The sequence below is a fragment of the Thalassophryne amazonica genome, chromosome 7 (genome assembly GCF_902500255.1).
Source record: "Thalassophryne amazonica chromosome 7, fThaAma1.1, whole genome shotgun sequence".
Taxonomy (NCBI): Eukaryota; Metazoa; Chordata; class Actinopteri; order Batrachoidiformes; family Batrachoididae; genus Thalassophryne; species Thalassophryne amazonica.
The window spans coordinates 89,945,438-89,960,568 of NC_047109.1; the positions used below are offsets into that span (position 1 = coordinate 89,945,438).

Sequence of the window (15,131 nt, forward strand, 5' to 3'; positions counted from 1 at the left end):
TTAAGTGGTGCCTGAATGCACCGCAAGGCAAAATGACACCCCGAGGACTCGTAAGCCTCGTGATTTGTTCTCAAAGCCCACGCCAGGAAACCATTCAGAGTTCCAGCTCAGTTCTTCTAAAATGTTGCCATTTGTGGCTTGTGACCATCAACCACTGGGGTCTGTATCATGATCCATATGGCACGGACATAAGTAAGCCGATAATATTCTCCAAATAACAACCTTACTCTTCAAAATAATGTTGTTTTAAGAAATATTACAGTCTAGATGAAATTATAATGAACAAATTATGTTATGTCAAACATCAGCACTCTGCACTGAGCTAATAACATATTTAGAATGCAGTCATGTGGCTGATTTAATCATATGAGATAAATGCATTTTTTCAGGAAATGCAGCTTAATAGAAGTATGCTCCTGACAAATATTTCTCAAGCAGACTTTAAAGCTACAGTGTGTAGGATTTAGTGTCATATAGTGGTAAGATTGAAAATTTGATGATACCATTGCTGGTCACAGCTTTGCTTCCCTTCACATTTTTGCATCTTTGGCAACAGGGATTCATACCTCCCCACCTTTTCTTGTGGTGAGCATTTTGTTAAAAAAAAAGAAGAAGATGCCTGATGCCCAATTCAGCTTATATAGCTGGGGTTGTGTTACAAAAACCAGATGAACATTTGTATTCCATACCAAACTTCAGGTGGTGGCCCTGAGCAAAATGGGAGCAGCACAAAAAAAGTATTTTTTAATCATATAAACTACAGATTCTCAACCTTATTAACCTGCACTGGCAAACACTTGACAGTGTACAGGAGATCAACCACTGATTCTGCTTGTTCAGTCCTGCAAAATTACAAAGATGGACTAAGTATGTCCCTTTTGGGCTACTGTATTAACACGGAGGTGCAAAATGGCAGTTTCCATAAGAGGGCGTGGTCCCAGGTAGATGTTCAGGGCTCATAAAAACACACAGATTTGTTGTTGCAGACAGTTATCCACTAATAAACTGATGCTTACTATATTCCATTTCTGCTGAGAAACAGCCCTCAGTCCAACACTGTGTAGCTTTAGGGGCTCAGCTATCATCACTGTAGACTGAGAGAATACAATGAGGCCTCTTGGAAAGGTCCTCGTGGCAACTGTGTGCAAGGAATCTGATTATCCTTCACGCTGCACGCTCTAATCTCTGAGGGAAATGCCTGTGTGTGGCTACACGAGGCACGTGTTGGAGCAGCAGAGCAGCAGGTCGGAGACAGTGGGAAAAGCAGGCCTCCAACCCCCATTAAAGTTTCTGCTGCCATGCTTGCTCATCTGTGCAATTTCCAAATAACGTCATCACTCAAAAGCACCACAAAAGCACACGCCTGATGCCTCTGCGTGAATGTTTTACTTCTGTCTGAAGGCTCATGAAAGTTTTTTTGTGAAATATGAAGCAAGCCTGCAGCTCGGGCCAGGGGGGGAAGGGGGGGTTGACATGCTGCTCCGATTCTTGGATACATTTTAAATAAGTGTACAATGATTTTTTTTCTTAGCATGATATTGTAATTTAGAAATTTACTGATAAATGATCGATACAAATAAGGTAGTTCAATGGAATAAGGGGTTTGTGCTGCCAATTCACAGTTTTAGAGTATCCCAGAATCCTTTGCGCGCAGGGGAGGAGAGACTTGATAATGGCTCAGCTTAATGCTAACTTTAACATTGAAAATGCCATAGACATTTTAAGTTATAAAATACATCTATCAACTGTTTCAGAAGACCATAACAGGTTGGTTTAACATATAAAAGGTAAATATTCCTCACAGACATATGCTTTTTAAGGTTTTAGCGGGGAAAAACTAAGATAAAGTGAAATACAACAAAGAACCAACGAAGAAGCAGATCGACGATCGAAACTCTGCTTCACTGATTCAAGGTTTAAAGCAAAGCCGCATTGCAGAAATGGTTGATTATACAGACCCGCTGCAGGGTCTGTAATCAATGTAGAGAAATGATAATTTGCCTGACAAACATTGTATGAATTGAATTGCCTGAATTGAACATTGTATTAGCCAAGTACTAATAATTATTATAATACTAAGTGAAACGATCATGTAACTGATATTTGATCAGTGGTCCTTGATTGTTTGTGCTCACACATCATAATTCACTTCAGTTACGAAGCTTATAATAAAAACATCCTTTTATTCATGGAAACTGGACTCATCAATAGTTAACTTTTCCTCACTTGGTCTGGCGTGTGATCCCAGCAGGACCATGCCAGAGAACACCTCTGCTATGTGGTCAGCAGTCTTATCTGTTTATCTAAACAGGGTGGTGATGGTGAAATGGTTAAAGCAGTGGACTTGTGACGAGAAGGTCCTCTGTTCAAATCCCCGTCAGACCAGGAAATCACTCACGGACCTTGTGCAGTGTTCTTAATTCCCAAGTTGATCCCGGTGTGTAGTGAGCACCTTGTATGGCAGTATCCTAACATCAGTGTGTGAGTATGTGCGTGAATGGATGAATGTGACACATCATTGTAAAGCACCCTGACCATATACACAGTCCATTTACCATTTTTACAATTTATCTCTGTGTGACTGGGTCAGAGTGTGAATGTGTTTGTCTACATGTGTTAGCCCTGCTATAGCCCAGAGTGTACTCTGCATCTCACCCAGTAACCACTGAGATACAGGCTCCAGCCCACCAATGACCATTAGGGCCCATTCAGACTGACAAGAAGTGGTTGACGCTGGCTGATGTAGCAGATTTTTAAAAATCTCTGTGAGACACCAGTGAAGGCTTGCTCCAGGGGCCCAAATTTCCTGTCCTCAACGCAGGTCAACATAGCTCAGCAGATGACAGCATTTCACTTACTACTGGACGTAGTTAAACTTTCACCGTCAGAGAGCAGGCACATTGGTCGTGCACTCCATGGTGCAGTAGCGTAGCTCGGCAGAGTTGATTATCGACTCAGTGTGTGAGATGTCATGTGACGTAGCCTAAATGAATTTGACGTAACTCTCTGATTGCATCACTTGCTACTGGTGCAGAAATGACTAGTACGCAAAGTTTAATGTAAAAGCTTCAGGCAGAATGTTCAGGATGTAGAGACTGTGAACTCTCAAGCCAGTTTTTGAACATTTCAAGAGATATTATTCCACTTTTTTGTTCTATACCTGTATGAGGAAACGTGAGAGGGACGTACCAAAATTTGAACCACACCGTGACCTTAAAGGTGTGATTCGTACCAAACCATGACAGAGGCGTACCATTAGACCCAGACAAGCTGAGCCAAGGCCCAAGAGTCTGTCATCACTCAAAGGTGGGTTCTTAAAAAGTGTCTGATCTCACTTGTTAAAGAAATTTCAATTTCACTTTCAATTTATTTTAATTTATATAGCTCCAAATCACAACAGAGTTGCCTCAAGGCACTTCACACAAGTAAGGTTTAACCTTACTAACCCCCAGAGCAACAGTGGTAGGAAAAAACTCCCTCTGAGGAAGAAACCTCAAGCAGACCAGACTCAAAGGGGTGACCCTGTGCTTGGGCCATGCTACAAACACAAATTACAGAACAATTCACAAAACGACTATACAGGAAATGCTGTTGGTGCACAGGACAGGAGGGTCTCCAGCACAAATACCACACCCATCTCTGGATGGAGCCACACCTTAATCAGAGAGAAAAAACAGAATCAAGCATCAAGAAGACAAGAAATACAGTATAATTTGTCAGCATTAAACAAGATAAACAGGAGTAGAAAAGTACAACTAACTAAAGGCCCCCATTTGTGTGTCAGTGACAAATATGCTTACACGTCTCACGTGTCAGGTAGTAGGGCCCCTTAGCAGAACTTTGCTTAGGGCCCCAGAGATTTGGATCTTCCATCGCCATGACTATTGGAATTATAGTTTTCACAAGGCATTGCTGGAATGACAGTTATCGCAAAAAGACAAAACCCAGCATTTGCATTCCATCACTCAGTGGAAACACTGTCATTTCACTATAGTGTTGTGTCAACATTCTGAAAATATCACTTAACTTTTGTACAAATCTGTAATGGAAACCCAGCTAGTGAGTGTGTACCACATCTGACTAATAGACAAGCAGGGATGATCACATAACCACCACTTAAGGCGGACATGTATTTATGCTGTGCTTTAACTGTGGTTTTAGTTTTGCTTTGTGAAACCACTCTGGAATTATGAGGGATGACGAATAGTTTAAAGAAAAACATAAAAAATATGTTCTTGAATGTGCTCCAGAGAATCACTACTTAAATCCCCATATTTCAAAATGAGGAATGAACCACATAAATCAGAGTGTTACTGGTTTGGGTGGATGCTGTGAAAGATCACCGTGACAGATGGCGACAGTCTTAAAAGAACGGCGCAGTGTTATCAACAATAATGTGCCCTCCCTCCACTGTAAGAACGTGTTACCCAACCAGGCGGAAATGCATGCCCCGCGCCACTGCTAAGAGTCGTGACCGAGCATTTCGTTTGACAACATTGGAAATTACTGTCTACATGTGGGTTCATGTGATTTAAATGCATAGGATGCCACAAATGTGAAGTTAACAGCAGCCCCTGTCCGTCCAGCTGGCACTGCCACCTCACAGAGCCTGGTGTTAATCTGCCATGAACAAACCCGTATTATGCAAAGAGCGTAGTCGCAGTGAGGAACAGCTGGTCTTCACATTCTCTCATTGCTGGTGTGAACGTCGGCTTCAGGACGCCAAGCTGGGCAGCTCACGTTCTTTAAGGGAATTTCCAGCTGAGACACGTTATTGTCAACCGTAAAAAAAAAAAACACTAAATCACACGTGCAGAATGTCCATTGAAGAAAATAAGGAAAGATATTCAATATGGCCACTGTGGTTTGACATTTGCTATTATTCACTATTGAAATTCTGAGGTCATCATGAGACTGTATACATACATATAAAGTGGGGAAAATAAGTATTTGATCCACTTTCAATTCTGCAAGTTTTCCCACCTACAAAGAATGGAGAGGTCTGTAATTTTTCTCGTAAGTCCACTTCAACTGTGAGAGACAGAATCTAAAAAATAAAAACAAAATCCAGAAAATCTCATTGTATGATTTTTAAATAATTAATGTACATTTTATTGCATGAAATAAGCATTTGATACAAGAGAAAAATAGAACTTAATATTTGGTACAGAAACCTTTGTTTGCAATTACAGAGGTCAGACGTTTCCTGTAGTTCTTGACCAAGTTTGCACACTGCAGCAGGGATTTTAGTCCGCTCCTCCATACAGATCTTCTCCAGATCTTTCTGGTTTCGGGTTTCAGCTCCCTGCAAAGATTTTCTATTGCGTTTAGGTCTGGAGACTGGCTCGGCCACTCCAGGACCTTGAAATGCTTCTTACGGAGCCCCTCCTTAGTTGCCCTGGCTGTGTGTTTGGGGTCATTGTCATGCTGGAAGACCCAGCCATGACCCATCTTCAATGCTCTTACTGAGGGAAGGAGGTTGTTTGCCAAAATCTTGTGATACATGACCCCATCCTTCCTCCCTTCAATACAGTGCATTCATCCTGTCCCCTTTGAAGAAATACACCCCAAAAAATGATGTTTCCACTCCCAAGCTTCATGATTGGCACAGTTTTCTTGGGGTTGTTCTCATCCTCCAAACACAGTGACTGGAGTTGATCCCAAAAAGCTCAAATTTGGACTCATCTGACCACATGACCTTCTCCCATGCCTCCTCTGGATCATCCAGATGGTCACTGGTGAACTTCAAACAGGGCCTGGACATGTGCTGGTTTGAGCAGGGGGACCTTGCTGTCCTGCAGGATTTTAAACCATGACGGTGTGGTGTGTTACTAATGTAATCTTTGTGACTGTGTTCCCAGCTCTCTTCAGGTCATTGACCAGGTCCTCCCATTTAGTTCTGGGCTTTGTCAGAATCATCCTTACCCCATGAGGTGAGATCTTGCATGGAGTACCAAGACAGGGACATTGACAGTCATCTTTTTTTTTTTTTTGCCTCCTTGCTCTCGGCCGAGATGGTCACATTTTTCTCTTCTCCCTCCCTCCTTATCTTTCCTGCTTCTGTGGCGTGTTGTCTGTGAGGCTGTCAGCTTTGCTCTTTTGGAAACAGCAAAAATGGATCTGTTAAAGTGGTCTCTGAACGCAATTGACACTATTTTTTCTACAAGACATTTGGGAGCAGAGGACTGACCTGTCCTGCCGGGACACATGTGATGGGTTACGTGATGGACAGTTGGAGGCAGGTCATGTGCCTTTACATGCTGCCTGTGGAGGACGTCGAAGATGTGTATATATTTGGCATGGTGGTGACCGGGTTCCTGCTGTGTGGAGCGGGCATAGCGCTGGTTTACAGGAAAATTAAGAAAGTGGAAGTGGCAATAATTGGCCCGTCCAGGCTGCCCCACATGATTGATTCGATTGGAAGGGCAGTGTCAGCTCAGTCGGCGGGTGTTAACCGCGCATTGGAAACCATCTCTGCTAGGATCGCTGCACTGGAAAACCGCATTGATCGTCAGTAATGACCACATCTCCTCTCCTAATTCAGATGTATTGAAAGCTACTCTGTCTCCGACTGTGGAATCTTTCAGGCGTCTGCTAATCTGGATTTTCATTCGGCTTCCCAAAACAACTGCACTTCAAGGCCGCTGTGATAAAAGCCTCCTGGAGAAGAACAACGCTCATGCCTCACCCCCCCAGTCTTCCCCCACCCTCAGCTTCTCCAGCTCTGACGTTGACTGTGGACAGTGGACTGTTCAGGGCTGGACCCTTCCTCCCTCCAGAACGGACGAGCAAGGCCGTTGATGGCGCCTAAAGGCGGCCTCCGGGTGTAATGTCTGATAACTGGACTCTTACAAATCTTGGTCGTCGTCTCTCGTCCTGTTGTTGTGTGTGATCATTGTTCATTGTGCTGATGGGTTTTTTCCTGCATTGCTGCTACATGATTCAATGCAGCAGCAATGAAGGTTTTTCTTTCCCAAGTCTTACCTTGTGTGTGCTATTTATATGTGTTCATGTACCGGGCCGGCTTATGTGTGTTGTTTGTGCGTGTCGTTTGTCGTTATGAGGCCGGTCATGGTTTGCTAAGCCCTGCTGTTGACCTAAGGCAGGACATACATCTGGAGCTGGTCCCCGGGCGCCGAAAGGTGACTTCTGCTCCTAAATGGCAATTAGGATGGGTTAAATGCAGTAAACACATTTCATTGTGCAGGGAACATGTTCCTTTGTGCATATCAATCAATCAATCGATTTTATTTATATAGCGCCAAATCACAACATATGACAATAAAATTCTTTTGAATCCTTGAAATCCTTGAATCCTTGAATCTCGTTTTTCTTTTATTTTCTATAATAATTACACCAACAGTTGTTGTCTTCTACCAAGCTGCTTGCCTGTTGTCCTGTAGCCCACCCCAGTCTTGTGCAGGTCTACAATTTTGTCCCTGATCTCCTTAGACAGCTCTTTGGTCCTGGCCACGGTGGATAGGTTGGAATGTGATTGACTGAGTGTGTAGACAGGTGTCTTTTATACAGGTAACAAGCTCAAACAAGTGCAATTAATACATCTAATGAATGTAGATAAGGAGGGCTTCTTAAAGAAAAACTAAGAGCCAGAATTCTTGCTGGTTGGTAGGTGATCAAATACTTAGTTTATGCAATAAAATGCAAATTAATTATTTAAAAATCATGCAATGTGGCGCTGAGCCGAAAGGCGAACCTCTCGATCTACTGGTCAGTCGTCGTTCCTACTCTCACCTATGGTCATGAAGGTTGGGTCATGACCGAAAGAACTACATTGTGGATACAAGTGGCCGAAATGTGCTTCCTTAGGAGGGTGGCTGGTGTCTCCCTTAGAGATAGGGTGAGAAGCTTGGTCCTCCATGGGGAGCTCAGAGTAGAGCCACTGCTCCTCAAAAGTAGCCAACTGAGGTGGTTTGAGCATCTGGTAAGGATGCCCCCTTGGGTGCTTCCCTCGGGAGGATGAAGATGAGTGAGTGATGAGTGACAATGTGATTTTCTGGATTTTTTTTTTTTAGATTCTGTCTCTCACAGTTGAAGTGTACCTACGATAAAAATTACAGACCTCTCCACACTATATATACGAGGTCTATTAGAAAAGTATCCGACCTTATTGTTTTTTTAAAAAATCATATGGATTTGAATCACATGTGATTGTGTCAGACAAGCTTGAACCCTCGTGCGCATGCGTGAGTTTTTTCATGCCTGTCGGTTGCGTCATTCGCCTGTGAGCAGGCTTTGAGTGAGGTGTGGTCCACCCCTCTCGTCTATTTTTCATTGCGAATAAATGTCTGAACGATTTGGAGCTTTGCTGCATCAATTTTTTTCCTGAAACTGTGAGAGACCTCCAGGTGGACACCGTTCGGAAAATTAATATAGCTTTCAGGGATGATTTTATGGGGATTAAACAGATTACGGGATGTTACTGCCGCTTTAAGGACTGCCCACAACTGCTGAGAACGTGGCACGCTCCCAGCCCCCATCGACAGGCTCACACCCCGCTGGAACAACCGGATCATTTCCAACGTGAAAGCTTTGTTGATCCAGGACCTCGTCTGACTTTCACAAAAAGGCAGAACATGTGGACATCAGCACTTTTTCCAGCACATTCCACCATTACAGGAGTTTTTTTCATGGAAAGAAAAGCGGAGGGACGCGCCACGGCTCCGTTCATTACGCGGGACAAAACCACCTCGGTGTTGGTCTCTCAGGACAGCTTTCAGGTGGATTTCAGACGGATTCGGGTTGCTTTCCAGTCGTGTTAATATCCGATTGTGATTGTGCATGAGCTGGACATGCCAGAACATGTCCCGTGAGGCTTCATCACGGCGTTGCTTTGTGCTGAGCGGCTGCACCGCGATGCGCAGTGGAGCCACTTCTCTTTCCATGACAAAAACTCCTGTAACAGTGAAATGTGCCGTTCATTTTTAAACTGTACGCTGTCTTGATCCGGTATGTCATCTGACTAGCACAGGAATTGTGAAAAGATGTGGACATCAGCACTTTTCCGGCACATTAAGACAGACGTAATTGAAAGTAATCAAATTACATTACTTTAATATTATGGTACTTGGATTACGTTACTGACTACATTTTTCAACAGGTAACTAGTAACTGTATTGGAATACATTTTTAAAGTAACCCTCCCAACCCTGTATATATATATATATATATATATATATGAGGTCTATTAGATAATAAACCGACCCTTTTATTTTTTTTTTAACTATATAGATTTGAGTCACGTGCGATTACACCAATCATGCTTGAACCCTCGTGCGCATGCGTGAGTTTTTTCACGCGTGTCGGTGACGTCATTTCCCTGTGGGCAGGCCTTGAGTGAGATGTGGTCCCGCCCTCTCGGCTGAATTCCTTTGTTTCACACGCTGCTCGAGACGGCGCGTGTTGCTTTATCAACATTTTTTCTGGACCTGTGAGGAATATCCGAGTGGACACTATTCGAGAAATTAAGCTGGTTTTCTGTGAAAAGTTTAACGGCTGATGAGAGATTATGGGGTGTTTCTGTCGCTGTAAGGACTTCCCACGCAGCGGCACGTCGTGCAGTGCTTCCAGGCGCCGTCGTCGGCCTGTTTCGACCTGAAAACATCCTAATTTAAGGCTTAATTCACCCAGGACGTCGTGAGAGAACAGAGAAGATTCAGAAGAGGCCGGCATGAGGACTTTATGCGGACATTCCACTGTTTAAGGACATTTTTTAATGAAAGACGTGCGCGCAAATTCGCTGAGTCCTTTCCGTGACGACTCGGCAAATCTGTGTGCGCCGCGACAGGAATAACACCTCCGTGTTGAAAACCATTTGTAAAATTCAGGCGGCTTTTGATGGCTTTCAACAAGTGAATAACTGAGAAATTGTTTAACAGCTTGGGCATGTTCCAACTTGCCCGTTAATGTTTCCAACGGAGGTGTTTTTCCTGTCGCGACCCCCCGCGGTCGGGTCCAGCCCGACATGCGACTCTGCCCGCACGTTCTTTCATTACAAAATGTCCGTTAACAATGGAATGTCCGAATAAACTCCTCATGCCGACTTCTTCTGAAAGTTCTCTGTTCTCTGACGACTTCCTGGATCAACAGAGCCTGAAATGTGGAAGTTTTCAACTTGAAACGGCGAGACGCTGCCGCCTCGAAGCACAGATCACCGTCAGGTGCCGTGGGCCGTCCTTACGGCGACACTACCAGACCAAAATCTCTCATCAGCCGTTAAAATTTTTACCGAAAACCAGCCGAATTTATCGAATGGTGTCCACTCAATTGTGCCTTACAGTTTTGAAAAAATTTTGATCAAACAAAGCAGCAGTCTCTGAGCCATTCCTAAACAATGAAAAAATCAACGAGAGGGTGGGCCACTCCTCACTCAAAGACTGCCCACGGGCGAATGACGTAACCGACAGGCGTGAAAAAACTCTTGCATGCCCACGAGGGTTCAAGTATGTCTGATGTAATCACACGTGATTCAAATCCATATGGTTTTTGAAAAAAATAATAAGGTCGGATACTTTTCTAATAGACCTCGTATATATATATATATATATATATATATATATATATATATATATATATATATATATATATATATATATATATATATATATATATATATATATATATATATCACTTTAGTGGTACTCAAAATTGGCTTATACCATGAAGAATATTTACAATGTTAATAATGCACGAGCAATTTGCACTTACATTTTCCTCCGTAATTTAAGGTTAGAATACATAACCAACTGTGGGACACACACCAACAGTGACAGTTATAGTGATGGTGGCAAATGATGACAAAAATGGTGTCTGAACAGACAACTCAGATGACAACAAAGACAATGTCAATGTCACCCACCCACCTGATGTCCCACCCAGCTGACACTGACATATCTCAAACAGGAAGCAGTCGGTCCTCATCTTAGTTATCAACTCACAACCAATAGGGATATACAAGTTATTTAAAAATGTCATTCCATATGGGTAATGTTATCTGCTACGTTTCCACTTTTTTGGCAAAAGAAGCTTGATTGCGTGAATCTTAATAACTTTTCATCATCTGAACACATCTTCACTGGCAACACAACAAAATGTAATTACCAGAAATGAAGGGAGAGAAAACATAATAATGTAAAAATTACTTCATCCATAAAGTAGAGGAAAGACAGCAAATAATCTTGTTTAAAGGAATGTCAACATCTTGGCTTCAAAAGACCTTGTCGGCTGTTATTGATTATATCTTGGCTGCAGCAGAGGTTGCAATTTCTTGGACTTGAAGAAACTGATAGCAGCTTGTCTGCAAGACTTCTGGCACAGAGGAACATGATAGTAACACATCCCAACAGTTATGTTTTTTTTTTCTGTTTTTCTTAAAAACTGACTCACTTTGTGGGATTAAGGAAGATACAGACCACAATCAAATCAAATCAAATCAATTTTATTTATATAGCGCCAAATCACAACAAACAGTTGCCCCAAGGCGCTTTATATTGTAAGGCAAAAGCCATACAATAAATACAGAAAATACAGAAAAACCCCAACACAACAAACACATTTAGATTCCAGCATGAGTTACCAATTTAGGTTCCTCCTGGTTTGAAAACCTTCTCCATCCCTGAGAAATGAACAAAAAGACACTAAGAGAGCATATACTTCCTCCAAAGTCACAAATGTTCTGGATCAGGTTCAAAAGAAAATCCTTCATTTTCTAAGACATCATCCATCTGCTCACCAAATTTCATCAACATTCTCTCACAACCTTTTAAGTTAAACGTTGCTATGTGTCAAAACATTCTTCTGGCTCTCCATTCCAGAATATATTCCACATATCTATATTCACATCCAAAATTGAATTGCTTATTTCCCACTATGTTTTCTATCTGCTTACCAAATTTTATTGAAATCCGTTCATTGTGTTTTCAGTTATTCTGGTAAAAGTCAAAGAAATAGACAAATGGAAAAAAAAAAAAAAGACCTGCTTGGCAGAGCTAAAAATACGTTGGGCAGGTTATTATGTTGAACAAACATTGCCGTGGTCCCTTGGGTTGCAGGTTGTCCCGGTAATAGACATCGTCAGGTGCCAGTCAACAGTATCCAGACAGCCTGGGAAGTCATGGCAGATCCAGATCCTCTGCTGCTGCACTTGGACTGAGATGAGAGCGTGCAGAGAGGTCTGCTTTCCATAAAGTTTTGGTATCCTGTGAAGCAGCTCGACTTCATAATCATAAATCGTCTCGATGGAAATTGGGGGTTTGCTGTATCCCAACATAACGGAGAAGTTTCAAAATCAAAAGGTGGTTCTGGTGTCAGTTTAATATTAAAGGAAAAAATTCAAGTTTCTATTCTATATGAAGTTTCACAACAAGACAAGGCAGCTGCAGAAGATTTTGAGTTCAATGCAAGTTCAGTTTGGGGAAAATAAAAAAAAAGCTTGTTCCTGCTTTGCCCGAGTTAATATCGGTGATCGTAGATGTTCCGCTTCCCTGTGGCAGACCCTGATCCGGAGGCCGCGGAGGCCTGAGGTCCTCGGCCTCTCCCCGGTTTGCGCTGCGGCCAGCTTCAGCTCATGCGTGTAATGCTGTTTGTAATGAGGAATCTAAACATGGAACAGCGGTGAGGCATGACTGGAATGTGTTTCCATTGGAGGGAACTGCATGCAAGAAAAAGAGCAGAAAAAAAGAAGACGACAAACTGACGAGGCAGAGTCGTGTCCAGAAGGAGCGCTGACTTGGGCCAAAGCGGAAGACTAATGTTATTGTACATTGGCTGTCACTCTTCCAGCCCTCCCTCACCAATTGGTTCCTGGTCTGGGTTCCTCCCCCGCCTTTCTCGCCGCTCTGTTTGCTCAGGTGGACAGTGACACAGTTCTGAATGAGCCCCGGTCGTCCCCTCTCTGCACGCATGGCTGTAGACTGTGTCATCGACTCGGAGTCCGGAGGGGCCCGCAGAGCTCTGGAAGTTGGAGCTTCAGCAGGGAAGCTGAGGGACGAAATGGAAAAATGGAAGGAAAATGCAAATAAGTGAGGAGAGTGACCGAAGAACAAACAGCAAAGGGAAGAAGATGGAGCAAAAGAGGTGGGAAACCAAATCAGACAGTCAGTGGGGAAAAAAAAATCCGACCACCCATTTTGAAAAGTGGAGAGATTGTGGAGGTGGTCCTGGTTTATGGTCCGTGGAGGACGTCCTGAAACAGCGCTGTTTGGAGTTTATTTTATAATGCCACAACGTCTCAGACCATCTGTCAGGAATCTCATTCTGCAAAGACTAATTACAGTGTAAACACAACATTAAAGACCGTAGGCCACTCTGCTTCAGTATTTACCTTTACTTCTAAACAATCCTGACATCCGTCTGCTGATTGATTTTGTCCATAGAAACCTCTTTTGCTGATGTTTATTTGTTTTGAAACTGGCATGCAAGTCAGGCAGAAATGGATGGATTTCAGGAATACAGCTCAGTGAGTTGTTCCCACCTGTAAGTGCGACTTTGTTTGAATTGAGAATCTGGTTACAAGCAGAGATAGCAAAATAAAATTCAATTCAGTTTAATAATAATAATAATAATAATAATAATAATAATAATCCTATGTTGTCAGCTGGGGCTGGCAATGCATGGTTATAGTTTAGGCCTCCTCCCACCTTCGCATTTGAAAGAATTCAAATTAAAAATCCAGAAAAAAATATAGATGTTATGTGTGTGGTGGATTATACATTAAAATTGGTCAAATATTCATCGATCAGATGTTTTTCACTTGGGTGTTCATAGTGACACAAACAACATAAATGACTTGCATATCCATTTTGCATATGATCCTGAAAGTGGTTTTATACGTTGTCACCAGTGGGTGATTTTAATTGTAACTGCACAGACAGCTGTTGTGCCTCTTCCATAAATTTTAAACTTTTGAAAATGACACAAGATTATGATGTTATGCTATTGAGGCAGAAGTCTAAAACATCTATGACTTATAAAACCTTGATAAAAATGTTTGATATACAGTGAGGCAAATAAGTATTTGATCCACTGTTGATTTTGCAGGTTTTCCCACTTCCAAAGAATGGAGAAATCTGCTATTTTTATCATAGATGCATTTCAAATGTGAGAGACAGAATCCAAAAAGAAAATTCAGAAAATCACATTGTATGATTTTTAAATAATTAATTTGGATTTTGTTGGATGAAATAAGTATTTGATCACCTACCAACCAGCAAGAATTCTGGTTTTCACAGACCTGTTAATTTTTCTTTAAGAAACCCTCTTATTCTGCACTCTTTACCTGTATTAATTGCACCTGTTTTAACTTGTTACCTGTATAAAAGACACCTGTTCACACACTCAATCACACTCCAACCTGTCCACCATAGCCAAGACCAAACAGCTAAGGACACCAGGGACAAAACTGTAGACCTGCACAAGGCTGGGATGGACTACAGGACAACAGGCAAGCAGCTTGGTAGAAGACAACAACTGTTATGATTATTTATTAGAAAGTGGAAGAAACACAAGATGACTGTCAATCTCCCTCAGTCTGGGGCTCCATGCAAGATCTCACCTCATGGAGTCAGGATGATTCTGAGAAAGCCCAGAACTACATGGGACCTGGTCAATGACCTGAAGAGAGCTGGGACCACAGTCACAATTACATTAGTAACACACTACACCGTCATGGTTTAAAATCCTGCAGGGCAGCAAGGTCCCCCTGCTCAAACCAGCACATGTCCAGGGCTGTTTGAAGTTTGCGAATGACCATCTGGATGATGCAGAAGAGGCATGGGAGATGGTCATGTGGTCAGATGAGACCAAAATAGAGCTTTTTGGAATCAACTCCACTCGCTGTGTTTGGAGGATGAGAACAACCCCAAGAAAACCATCCCAACCGTGAAGCATGAGGGTGGAAACCTCATTTTTCGGGGTGCTTTTCTGCAAAGGGGACAGGACGACTGCATCGTATTGAAGGGAGGATGGATGGAGTCATGTATCGTGGGATTTTCGCAAACAGTCTCCTTCCTTCAGTAAGAGCATTGAAGATGGGTTATGGCTGGGTCTTCCAGCATGACAGTGACCCAAAACACACAGTCAGGGCAACTAAGGAGGGGCTCTGTAAGAAGCATTTG

General features: G+C 42.6%; 1 long non-coding RNA gene across 1 annotated transcript; it reads right to left on the reverse strand.

The window, feature by feature from the left end:
• Window positions 1-3,911: 3,911 nt before the first annotated feature.
• Window positions 3,912-14,858, reverse strand: LOC117513340. Its single transcript, XR_004561571.1, has 3 exons — window positions 14,848-14,858; window positions 4,960-4,967; window positions 3,912-3,977 (listed from the first exon to the last, which is right to left on the reverse strand). It is a non-coding gene; the product is annotated as an uncharacterized LOC117513340 (long non-coding RNA).
• Window positions 14,859-15,131: the final 273 nt, after the last annotated feature.